The sequence below is a fragment of the Schistosoma mansoni genome, chromosome 4 (genome assembly GCF_000237925.1).
Source record: "Schistosoma mansoni strain Puerto Rico chromosome 4, complete genome".
NCBI lineage: Eukaryota > Metazoa > Platyhelminthes > Trematoda > Strigeidida > Schistosomatidae > Schistosoma > Schistosoma mansoni.
Genome location: NC_031498.1, coordinates 24,313,127 through 24,327,215, shown reverse-complemented (window position 1 = coordinate 24,327,215; position 14,089 = coordinate 24,313,127). Strand labels below are relative to the sequence as shown.

The 14,089-nt window shown below is 33.6% G+C and overlaps 1 non-coding gene across 1 annotated transcript; it reads left to right on the top strand.

Moving 5' to 3' along the window:
- The first annotated feature begins 406 nt into the window (after positions 1 to 406).
- On the top strand, positions 407 to 476 carry Smp_tRNA_02030_Pseudo_GCA.1.1. Its single transcript has one exon. It is a non-coding gene (tRNA).
- Positions 477 to 14,089: the final 13,613 nt, after the last annotated feature.

Sequence of the window (14,089 nt, the reverse complement as noted above, 5' to 3'; positions counted from 1 at the left end):
ACTTAGGTGTGGATAAAACTCTATTACGTACGTGTATTATGTTTACAAAAGGTGGTTTGTTTTTACGAAAGATATTAAGGTTATTAAAATGTACTACTATTCAGCTGACTAGAAACCATAGTCTAGACTTTAGTTGTGAAAGTAGAATGTTGCACAATTTAAAGTTACAAATGTCATCAAAATTTTTATTGTCATTCATTAAATTTGTTAGACAGTTAATAGTTAAATTCATGTGATCACTAGTGACTTGCTTCAAGATGATTTCCTAGAGTTTTAGTGAGTAGCCGTGACCTGTGTAGTATAATCCATGTCAGGTAGAGATAAGTATCTACCTCAGACAATGGATAAATGATTGCGCAGCCATTTATATATCAATGAAAGTTAGACATTAACCGTTGAATTTCGGCTCACTGGTCTAGAGGTTAAGCGTTCGCACGCAAAGCCGAAGGTCCCAGGTTCAAATCCTGAGTGCAGCATCGTGGATGCACATTTCTGAGGAGTCCCACACTAGAACAAAACGGCCATCTAATGATTCCAGGTCTTCAACGGTGGTCATACATCAGTCGATTCATGATCTCAATCAAAAACAGAACAGCTATCAATCATCATTTAGTGAAACTAACTTTTGCAGTTTAGTCACTTTGGAAAGTAAGTGATATTTGTAAACTTATTTTTTGAATAAACTGTTCTTTTGATAAAATTTTAAGGAACTCCTCAGTATGTTGTGAAGCGTTCTTAAGAAAATCGTATCTAACCATCAGTGTTTTGTTTGAAAACTACAATGACAAATATTATCTTTTCTCTGTTTTCTAAATCACTTACAATTAAATAGATCCTCAGTCAAATAAATGATTAGGTAAAAGAACATTCACCCAAACAGATGTAATTTAATCCTGTAATAGGTAAAAATATGTGTAAACCAGGGTATGTTTATGAACTTTTGGCCTCCTATGGATTTATTCTTTGGTAGTTTTAGTCATAGCAACCATGAAGTTTATCTTTTGATGAAAATGAAGAGATTAGTTGAACAGTAATGTAAGTCATTCTTAGGTAGAATCAATTACAAAGAAGATGAATTTTCATACAAAATATTTTGTCTTGTGTTTGTTTTCATTATATATCATGTTAGTAAACCGTTTAATGACTGACTGGTTAAGAGTATTGTTATATAAAAGAAATTGATGGACAACTAATGTCAATTTTAGGACTCCTATGGTTAATAGCTTGCTTACCGGTAGAATGTTTTACAACAAATAGTTTAATAAGACACACTAGATATATTGATTAATTCAGATATTTTTATTGAATTACCAATATACTACTGAATAGTCATGTGAGTTAGTCATATATCTTAGGCTTTGTGCTCAAAATTAAAATATAACCAAGAATACCAGGAATTATAATGTTACCCTCGATCAATAATCATAGATGGTTAATTGTAACAAATGTACCTAAATGGTACTATCTTAATTCCGATACTAAAAATTTGTACAAATACGTGTATATACATTGCATCAAAATATCTGAGAACTGAACTAGCTGATGTTAGTAAACTAAGAAGCACGAGTTCCTTACTTTTTCAGTTAGCGTCTGATCTTATCGCTGAGAATGGCGATGAGAGTTTTCCAAACAAACCTTACAAATTATAGAATTCAGCATCAATGAAATATTTTTTTAAAACGTTTTCAAGAACAAGCGCTTATTACAGTCATAGTCACGGAGTGATTGTAGCTTGACAATCATCGAAAATCCATATGAACTACACAGGGTTTTAGATGTGTTGAGACACAAATTTTATTTTTAATGTGACTTGTTGATAAAAAAGCCAAAGACCTTTACGTATCTGTATGCAACTATGGGAAAACAGCATTTCATCAACTTCTGTAGAAGTCTGATATATGTAAACGTGAGGCCGAAAATGTCAACTGAACAACTACCAGTATTGTTTTGAAGATATCACGGGTATTGTAGTTTGATAACACTTTACCAGTGACACCTATAATTGAATTGCGCCCACCCAGTAAAATCAAAAGTCAGAAGCTAGGAGGTTGGAAGATATATTTGATGGGTTATCAATATATCGAGGAGTGACTGATCTAATCTGGCTAGTGATCGTAGGAGATGTTGCGCACGCTGTTCCAAAACGTGATCTGGTGCGGATGCATGACGGAGCGCCTTCAGCTTAATGAGTCCATTAAAACTAATGTAGTCAGCATCCAATGTCAAACATTTACAGAGCTATTGATTTTGAGGATTTATTTACAGTTATAGTTTGAACAAAACAACTTCAGGCAGAAAAGTCTTACATTTTGAATTACATCAAGAAATATATGACCTTTGTTTGTTTTCAATGACTCAAATTATTTGAAAAATATCTGCGTACACGATATCGTGTCAGACTAATAATCAAATTCAGCTTGATCAATCGGCACTAAAAGCATGACAATTACAATAACAATTACGGTTCAGTGATCAGTTAATCTAATTATCTATTACAAACAAGGGCTACCAATAATTGGATCTTAAATGGGTAATATTGACTTACTAAATCAACAAATCATTTTGAAAACAAAGAATCTTAAATTTCTATTGAACAGTTCAACTACTATAATGCGAAAACTTTCAAAATGTTTAGCTAAGAAAAAGGTTATAAATGTTATCAGAAAGGGGTCTTGTGGAGATTGTAGTAATTTAGCAGCTGAATTCATGAGTTGATTAAAGCTAGACCACCATGGAAAATCTGGAAGCATTGGACGACTGTTTCCTCCTAGTATGAAATTCCTCAGCAGTGCGCATATATTTAATTTAGCTCAATTGAGACAAGTGATGATAAGAGTTACAGATAGTAATTAAAACCAACGGTATTACTTTGGTGTAAGTTTTAATCTAATTATCATTATCAAAGTATTATAATGAACAAATTTATTATTTCAATTCTATGCGTCATTTCAGCTAAACGTGAATGTTTTATATTAACTGAAGTATCTGCAAAGCTTTTCTGGTGAAGGTAAATAACCGTAGGAAGTTTATCATCAACACTCAGACTTAAATTATACTTACACTAGATGTTTTCTATATAAACCATAGCGATTAGTTTACAAATGAATGAGGAAAATCAGTACAAGTTTCATGGGATCAGAAACGTAAATGATTTATGCGAATATAATCTATCATACAGTAAAAATTCACAAACAATTTCTATGTGTCTTTAGAAATATATTATTAAGTTTTATAGATAGCAAGAAAAGATGTCTGAAGTTGTGCATTCAATGAACCGCCATGTACATGATTGGTATTCTAACTAGTTTGTCTATCTTAAACAAATACAAACTGGTGTTTTTTTGGAAAACACAATCTGACAACTACCGATTCTGTGACAGATTTCTAGGAATTTTTATTTGAATATTAAAGCTAACACAAGAAATGTCATTTCAACGTCTAAGATAAATACATGCTTTTCCACTTGTAAACACTCAACTATTGTCGCTTAATAATTATTAAATCTTCCGTCAAAGTTTACATTTATCACTATTCATTAAACAAACATGATTTGGAACAGAGCTGAACAGAACAGTACAAAATTTTTGGATATTTCTTCATAGATTCTTAACATGACTTCGTCCATTTGCTGATAATCCTTTAGTCAAAATTCTCTGCCATTCTCAACCTATATCGATACTCTTTTTCCTTCTTAAGTAATCACGTTGGTAGTCTGTTAAACAATGTGGAAATTACAATCAGACAAACATATTTGGAAAGCTTTTTCAGTTGGATTACTTATATTATCTCAAATGTAATCTTACGACATTGAATATCTGTTATCTCATCACGTTTCACATAGAAAATACTATGATAAAAGGTTATATGTGTAGCATATAACTATGCTATTGTCGTCTTTATCAATGAATTGTCTTTAAGTTAGATTCATGAAAACTCTCTGAAAAGGATTTTTTGTTAGATTATTATCTAGGTCAGAATAAGCCCATCTATCTATGCTGTTAGAACAATGGACCTATAACGCAACTATAGATTTGCCATTATATGAATACCTAATCCATCAGACCTTATGTAGAAGTCACATGATTATCCATACTGACTCGCTCTATTGTGACAGATATTGATTGCTGTTGAGGACGTCTGAGGAATACATTAGACCTGAAAAGGAAATATTATATTTAACATAGCTTGGCCATGCAGTCTTGAATAAATGTTCCCACATTCACCACTTCTGACCTTCTCTGTGTCAAATATTGAGTGTAAATCTTCTCAGTCATCATATTTTCGACTTTATAGATTGTCAGGTTGGCATTCAACACCACTACAGTTTCACTAATAAACATTTAAGTAGTATTTACGATAGTTTTATAAATGAATTCAATTCATTGTTCCCATTAAAATATCATAGATAGCAAATTTAGTCAATATCACTTGTAATGAATTTATTGTTATGGCATACGTATTTATATTGGTTTGTTTTTTTCTCACTCTTCGTTGTTTTAGCAACATCTCACTTAATTTACATAGTATCTTCAATTTACAATTCATACACTTCATTTACAGTACAACGAGTTTCTACATAATTAGTTTTACACTTCATTTTTTACTCAAATACCTCTTATCATCATTTATATTATATGATTTACCATTATAATCTTTATGATGTGAACAGAGAAACAAGAAACTTTGACAAACTACGAAAGCTATTTTTGGGGACGTTATTTCATTTAATCCAAAGCTTGTAAAGACGTAACATTTACTTTTGTTTCTAGTGTATTCTACAGATTATAAGCTTTCGTTTGATGTATGATTTACTGCCATAGCCTTTTCTGTTCCAAAGCTATTGTAATTTAGACGTAACCTTTTGTACTCTATTTTCTACTCTTATCCCCCAGTTTTGGACATATTTGTATTTTCCTAACTGTTGTACGTTGTGGTCGGGTTAGTCATCTGTTTATTCATGTATCCTCTTATACTAATCTGAAGTCGGATACCAGATCGGAATCGGCAGTAAATCGAGTAGTGTTCCAGTTAACTTTGTCTTCTCTCTCGCGTGCGTGCCTGTCAGCCAACCAAGTGGTAGAATAGTTTTCGTCTCTCTACCCCACTTGGAACTCACGCATACTAGCCTCAAGATTAAGCAAGTCAGCCTATCACCAATGTCTTCAATGAGTTACTACCACCCAACAGACCTGGTTGAACTCCACTGGTTACTGCTTCTCACTAGAACTCCAGGATATACCTCATGGAGCCAGTCGCTAATGAGCATATGATTACGATCAGAAGGGGTTTTGTGGAGATTTCAGTATTTTCATAGTTGAAATCATGAGACTGGTAGGTCCTTGTTTCGAATCTCGCGAGGCGGGATCGTGGATGGGCACTGCTGAGGAGTCCAACCATAGGATGAAACGGCCATCCAGTGCTTCTAGGTTTTCCATGGTGGTCTAGCTTCAATTGACTCATGATTTCAACTATGAAAATATATCTTACTTTAAATAATATACATAATTTATCATGAATTAGGATGGATTTGAATGAATAACTGTAGGTGTTACGACTTTCTATGATAGTGAGATAGTGAGTGAAGCAATGAAATCTATTATATAGTCTATTGAAGCTGAATAATAATTATAAACTACTTGGTAATATGTGACGATATCATTTGGATATCATTTTAGTTAACCTTAAATGCAAATGAAGTAGAGAGATGCATATTAATGATCTATCATGTTTGTTCTGTAGTTCATAAGATGTCCTGAAATTTTTTCAGTTTCCTGACTGATTATTTAGTTGATTTATCAGACATTATAGTGTGCGTTACCTGATGTAGGAGTCATCAAGCTGCATTGATAGATACAATTCGACCTTCTCTTCACAGTCTACGATCAGATGGTTGATTAAATAATTTGTTAATCATGCGCTTCTGAAAACTCAGTGATAACCTGCTTTACTTTGATGCGATGTAACAAATGTACAGCTTGTCGGTTTTGCTTTTGATTAAGTTTTCTAATACATTGTTAGACTTCTATTTTAATTTTTGGTTTTGCAATCAAGTCAATTTCGTGTTAGAAAGATTATAATAGTGGATATATTCACTAAATCTTATGTTATTACTCGTATTACGTAATCTAGTATTATAATCTTTCTATTACGTCATCTTGGTTATTCGTGTTCACATTTCATCACGGAATTAGTACTTTAACAAAACAATTTCGTGTTAATCTTTAGAGTAGCGAATACACATCCATCATCCTCTGTTACCAAACACATAATTGAAATAGGTCATAAAATTGATCTTAACTCGGCTTTTGTGGTGTTGTAGAAAAGTGTAAAAGGACATATACTAAGGTTTATTGGAGCCTCAGCCATACGAAAGTTCAAACCCACTTTGTGTATTCAAAAACATTTTGTTCTCACCTTAAACCTATCCTGGTAATACTAGCTTATTATCCAGATCGATTAGGTTTCAAATTGTTTTCAAATTATATTTTTATTATCTTAGTCTTCTATTACCTTCCATTTTTAGTCCATTGTTGTCCGATGGTGTATGTTTAGAAAATTGGCAAAACTATAATTTATGGACGATTTTTGAGCAACGCTGTAATGTCCTTGAGAATTTTCGCGTTCAAACTAAGGCTTAATAAGGGTTATAAACCGGTGTAAAGAATAAGGATTATAATTTACATTTGATGGTTAAGGTTGGGATTTAGATTTAAGGTTTGTATCACCAACTGATATCAGCTAAAATACCAAAACGCTCTTTATCTGAATGAGTAGACAAATTTCGCTTCGAAATTCAAGACCTAATAAGCTAAATTTGATTGGCTCATCTATAAATTATAGTCTCGTAAGAAAAATAAATCTAATAAATAGATAATGTCAGAAGGGGTTTTTATAGATACTGCAGTAATTTGAATAGTTGAGATCATGAGAAAATTAAAGCTAGATCACCATAGAAAACCTGGATGCACTGGATGGCCGTTTCGTCCCACTGTGGGACTCCTCCTAGAGTTCTAATGAGAAGCAATGGCCAGTGGAGTTCAACCAGGTCTGTCGTGAGATAGTAACTCACTGAAGACAATGGTGGATGTGTCACTCAATTTCGTGGATTATTTGAAGTTACACATTAACACCGATGGATGCCGGCTAGAGGTTAAGCCTTCGCGAGCGAGACCGATAGGTCCTGGGTTCGAATCTCGCGAGGCGGGATTGTGGATGCGCATTGCCAGGGAGTCTCACTATAGGACGAAACGGCCGTTCAGTGCTTCCAAGTTTTCCATGGTGGTTTAGCTTCCATTGACTCATGATCTCAACTATTAAAATAAATAATCATTAACAAATTCTATATAAAACCACAAATATTAATACCAAACTATTAATAAATCCATTTTTCAATAAATCCTTTGTTGACTATTATCAATTGAGTAGAATAATTACATTTTGGGTAACTCATAAACAACAAATTTAAGTTTTTCCTTAGTTAAATTCACTATGAATAACCATTTTCAATTTTTAATTATTATTCCAAATCTTTTTATCATTATTTAACAGACATAAACACACTCACACACACACGCACATGCACACACAAGAACAAGAAATGACATCATTATAAGAAAGAAAAAAAAACGGAACAATTTACTTTATTACTTATTATAAAAGAAACTACTTAAATTGAAATGAGATTTTTCTTATTCTATTTACAATTCTGATAATAATGTGTGATAATGTGAAATTTCTTGAGTCATTTTTTTTACTTACATTTAGGAAAAAGAGAAAGTATTCTTTTTTTTATTTTTATTGGGGGGGGTGGAGTGGGGGGGGTATAGGGAACCAGTTTTTCATTAAAATAATAAATGAATTATTAAAGCGAAATTACTAGAAAAAAAAGAAAAAAAAAGGGATAATAAATGTGGCTTTTTATTTTATTCTTTGAAATAGATAATAATAATAGTGAAAAAAAAGTGGAATTTTTTAAGTAGATTATTTTGTTTTTCATTAATTTCTTATTATTGGTTAAAATGAAATGGAAATAGTTATGAATGATTATTTAATTGTTATTTATTTATGATTGAAGTTCATGTAATGGGATGATCGATATTTAATATAATCCTTAAATTCTCATATATAATTCGTTTTGATAATCATCATTAGATAACGCCGTCAACGGTGTATTACTCAGAAGGTGAATACGAAGTGTTGATTGAGTTTATTATTGCACCACACACAGATCAACAAAATTACAGGTACGGTAAACAAGCACGATAGAGTAGTGCCGAAAGCAAAATGGCAAGCGAATGAGCGTGAAAGTCGAATGAACGAGGGAGTGAACAGGATTAAAATGTACATATATATACATAGTGAAGTGAATAAATCATCAAATCAATTAAACTACTAATAGTAAGGCTAGCAGAATGAATACATATTCATACAAGTGCAACAATAATAAAGGTACAATGATATAGATAAGTTGATATTGTACGATTCTGTCCGTTAAATAAGTTAACAAAAGGGTTTAACCAAATTAAATGTGAACAAACTCAAATGTACATGAGCTGCTATTGTAAATACACATGCATCTATGCATGAATTTGAAAGCATGTAGTTCAGCGAGTGTTTATTTGTAAATTTGTCTTTATTGTACTTTTTAAAAGTAAAACATTGGGCTCATCAGTTGAATGAATAGTAGAAAAAGTTAAAATAGTGATTATCACGATAATTAACCAGCTTCCAGCTGAAGAGGAAATTAGGAAAAGACGTTGGTAGTGGATCGAATATACATTGAGGAGATCACCAAACTGCATCACGAGGGAATCCCTAACTGGGAAGGATTGTCCAGAATAGGGTTGGATAGAGAATGGTGGTGTGCGGCCTTTTCTCCTCCATGAGGGGTAACAGGCGTAGGTAACGATAATTAAAATTACCGACGCTGATATTGTGGATTCATTTATTGAGTCAGATACTGAAGTTTTTGTGAATTTTAACTTGATTTAATTCAAATAACCACTGTTTCAATAAATAAACTAGAATTGAAATTTTTATACAAATTATTGTGTATGGTTGTAATTTAGATGTTGAGTGAAACTGCCATTCATCCTCAAATGTTCCGTTAGTATCTGAATTATTGGTATAACGCCACTGTCCTGAATGCTTACAATTATGAAATTTTCTCTTAAAACTAACATGCTCAGTGTAAATACCTTGTCAATAACCTAAACTTTGAAATTAGATATCAAATTTAGGAACAAGTGATTTCTAATTCTGTTTTCAAGTCAAAAATCTCTACAATTTAGTTAAACATTAGGAATCCTTAATACTCAAGGTATAAGCTAAAAATCAGAAGGGGTTTTGTGGAGATTTCAGTATTTTCATGGTTGAAATCATGAGTCCATTGAAGCTAGACGACCATGGAAAATCTGGAAGCACTGGACGGCCATTTCTTCCTATTGTGGGACTCCTCAGCTGTGCGCATCCGCGAACCCACCTCACGAGATTCCAACCCAGGACCTATCAGTCTCGCGCCCGAGTGCTTAACCACTAGACCACCGAGCCGGCCGGCATCCGATGATGTTAACGTCTAACTTCAACAAATCTACGAAGTTGAGCAACCGTTCAACAATTGGCTTCAGTGAGTTGATATCTCACTACAAACCTGGTTGAACTCCACTGGTCACTGCTTCTCACTGAACCTCCAGGAAGTATTTCTTGAAGTCAGTCACTAGTGAGCATATGATTATTATCAGCGGTCTATCGGTCAAGTGCTCTGGCGCGAGACTGGTAGGTCCCGCGTTCAAATCTCCTGAAGCGGGATCGTGGATGCGCACTGCTGAGGAGTCCCACAATAGGACGAGTTGGCCGTCCAGTGCTTCCAGGTTTTCCATTGTGGTCTAGCTTCAATTGAATCATGATTTCAAGTATAAGCTTACATTTTGTTTTGTTATTAATATTGTATTTGAAGTATCATACAATTTTGTTGGTAAGTATATAACTGACATTCGTTGTATAATAATTAATAAAAATATTTTCCATCTGAATAAACAATTTTCTGATCATCTTAAGATTAGTATGGCCTGTAAGAATAAACGAAGTACAATAATACGATTAATTGTATTTGGAATGAAATATGTTTTGATCAGATTAAGTTTTTGAATAAAAGTCTTATGTTCTTGATTATTGTATATCTTATTGTATCAAACCAAGAGAGTGGATAATATAACATAATTTACCAGACATATCCTTTAAAGTTTTTGAACGTATCTGCTATGAACTCACTTGGTGTTGTTTGCTTGTGTCTTTCCATTGTTGTTAAGGTCTGCAATTGATCAGTCTCTTATTCGCATACGTGCATACTATGCGTATTGCCTCGATATAGCTTTAATTCACAAGCATTATAAGCAGAGATGGATAGTGGCTAGCAGTGGAATGCAAGATGCGCTTTTCTTCCTATTTGGAACTCGTCAGCTGGATGTACCTACATCTCAGAGTTGATGTTCACTCTTGGACTGGAATCCAGTACCCTTCGCTTCAAACGCCATCGCGTTATCCACTCAGCTATTGAGTCCTCATAGCCACTTGCTTTTGCAATGAGGTGAAGTTTAAATTCACCTAGTGTTGTTAACTTTTATCTTTCCACTGTTAGCCACTATCCATCTTTGATTGCATCTACTTTGATCTTACCTAAAATATATTGGATAAACATGGTGAAGTGATTTATGGGGTGAAAATGTTCAAAAAATGAAGGTTAACTATTGTATATTCTAATAAATGTCAACTGTTAAGTAGTGTTTCTTTACAATAGTATTGGTTGTGTTAGAAGACTGACATTGATCACAGAATAGTTTTCACATACTTTATATTTATCTAGAGTTTAGAATATTCAGCTTTTATGCTTGTAAGTAATTGGTATGGAATGACATTGATAAATGATTAACATTAGATATGTTATTATGATAACTTTACAGTTTCTTTTGAAAAGCATTAACTCCATTGACACTAAGCATTAATAGCTGTCAAAATTAATCATTATCTTACTGGTTAATATATCAAATGCTGTATAATATTTTCTCATTTTACAATTAGTTAGACTAAAAACTTATAAAGATCTATGAATAAGGTTGTAGGTAACATATAGTTACCTACTATGTTGAATGTGTTGACTGATTAGGTAAATATTAGGTTTCATTTACAATTATCTATCCATCTTTGCTTACAATACTTGTGAATTAAGGCTATATCGAGGCAATACGCACAGTATGCACATATGCCAATAAGCGACTAATTAATTGCAGTTCTAAACATCAATGGGAAGATTCAAACAAACAATACTAAGTGAATTTAATTATCTATCTTATTATGAATTATTACATTGAATTAACATGTAATCAATAAATGAGCATTTCAAAATTTGTAACCTGAGACACTTTGTATTAAAACAAAATTATTTATTTATTTATTTGAACACATAAATATTGGTATAATGGAGTACCAGATATATATACGCCACATAAAAAATTGTCATCTCACTTAATTGTGTGGGGGCTATGGTACTGCCCGGGTGCCCAGACCGAAGTAGGTGGTTTTCTGAAGGGGCCACACCCGGAGCCTACGACCTGAGGGTCTGATCCACAAGGCAGTGGAGCATCGTGAGGAGATGCAGTCCCATGGTTGCTGGTGACCGACGATTAATTCATATGCCATTTGTTCCCTCAGGATACTGGAACCCATGTGCACCATTGGTTTGGAATCCGGGTTTTCCAATTCCACTAGGTGAACTCGCCGTGTCCATCAACCTAATTAAAGCGCCGGACATTCGTCCTCTCTATTTCGTAAACAACACCCCGTCCACGAGAAGGTAGTGAGTAGGACTTCCCTGTCAGAGGCTATATACGCGTGGCCATGTGAGAGCATTTGGAGAGGGAGAGCGGACTCTACCCACTCTCGGCCATACCAGGTAATTTGGGGGCCTGGAGTACAAAATTATATGAACGAAGAATATCCCTTTCAATAATTTCTCATCAGGTTCTACAATTATTAATGCAACTCAATAATCCATAAAAAATTGACCAAATTTAAGGCAGTCTACATCATTAGAAAAATTGTAGCATGACAATCAAGAAATGTTTGTACTATAAAATAAAATTGAATCGTTAATGTTGAGATGATTATAATGAAGTGTTAACTAGAATCAGTTTATAAGTGAAACGAAATTGTGAGATAAATGATCAGAATAAAGACAGTTGACATGGGGTAAGAGAGAATAATGGGATTACAAATCAGAAATTACGTAATATATAAGAACTTTCGTCTAAATTAGAGCGAATAGTTTCACAGTATTTGAGCGCCAAGTTGATTTAAGACATTAAATAGAAATAATGTATATTTGTAAAATCATAGCGAATGAATTTGAAGTAAATCCAACGTTTTGCTTGGCAATCTGGTCCAATCTTTTTCAAGGAATTATAATCAAACATCAAAATTATCGAACATAAATAGGTAGTATATGGTTTTTCGTTTCATTGTATACTGAACATGTCATCCAATCAACGCTTAAAATGTTTAAACTAGGTATAGTTATTAGTGTGTAAGAGATTTGTGGTGTGAAATGATGTGTTAAGATAACATATTGTGTATATACACGTAAGTGGTGAGAGGAGACATTTCATTCACCATATATTGTCTCCTGTCGGTGAATTTCTAAGAGAACATACAATTTCTAATATATGATATGAATCATATATGTCATAGCATGTATAATATATATGATAATATCAATCAGGTCAGATATAGTAGACAGGGTTGGATGCTGAATAAATTTTTCTAAAAGGTTAGCAAGTGTAATGACAATAATGACATTGGTAATATCTGTAGGTAAAATAAGTTTAGAATATCAAAATGAGCATTAATCAGATTAATGTCACCATATTATAAAATTGATTATTAACTATTTGGCCCTGAAGTTGGCCAGGGTAAAAGGAGCGGCTGAACATATTTCTTTTGGATGCAAAATGCTGACATTTTGATCTGGATAGTAATTGCCTCAGCCGTTTGCAGGATTGTCAATCTGACGGAATTAGGTAGACTGTTGTTAACACGATATATTATTGCGATAGATTGCTCAATGTTGGCTGTCCCGTCTGAAATAAATAGACTAAAATGGAGTTGTGAACCATTTTGACTACACCTTTGCTTAACCACACTGCGAGGTGCTCACGAGCCCGAATATACAAAGTCCTAGAACATCTGCCAATATAACGTGCACCACAGGAGCATTTGAATTGATAGATATACAAATAAGTGGGTAGTCTAGGCAATTTATCTTTCAATCTCAGAGTGATCATTAGACGTGTGGAAAACATTAATTGTAGTTTATCTGCATTAAAAGTTCTTTGGATTGATCTCCGTAACTACAGTCTTAGCATTTCACTAGGTGCATCGTATGGAGACAGAGGCCTTTTATTAACAGTTAGACATTCTTTATGCTCTCTTTTATTTAGAAATTTCTTCAGATATTCGTTTTCTTTCAAGGTCGTGTACAATGCCTTTGTTTCATCTTCGACCGCATCTCTAGAGCATATAGTCTTGACCCTAGGATGAAGTATCTTAATCAGGCTGCTTTTATATTGTAGAGGAACAAAACTAAAAAAGTTTGTATATTGACCCGTCCACGTCGTTTTAGTATTCTTTTTAAGTGTCTAAGAAAATCCACGTATATCAAGAGTTTTACATTAGTGAAATATTATTAATAAATGAAGAAAATAGTTAACTGGTTATAGATATAACATATGTTATTTTACATAAAATAGTGAACTCTTATAATCACAATTGATTAATCATTGGGTGGTGATCAATGTCATGCGTGTCAAGTCCGTCTTAGTACTGATCGAATGCTATCGATCAAGCTGCAATGTGGCCACTAGTCTAGGTCGCTCGACACTGCGTGCACTATGTTGAGATAAGATGGTGATTGGAGTTGGTCAACAGGAAACCCTTGACCCGGGTTTTTTGCAACTTGGCACTTATCAGCAAGGTGTACCTGTAACCTTGAGGGAACTGGTACTCCCTGACGGATTCGATCCCGTGTCATCCAGCTTCA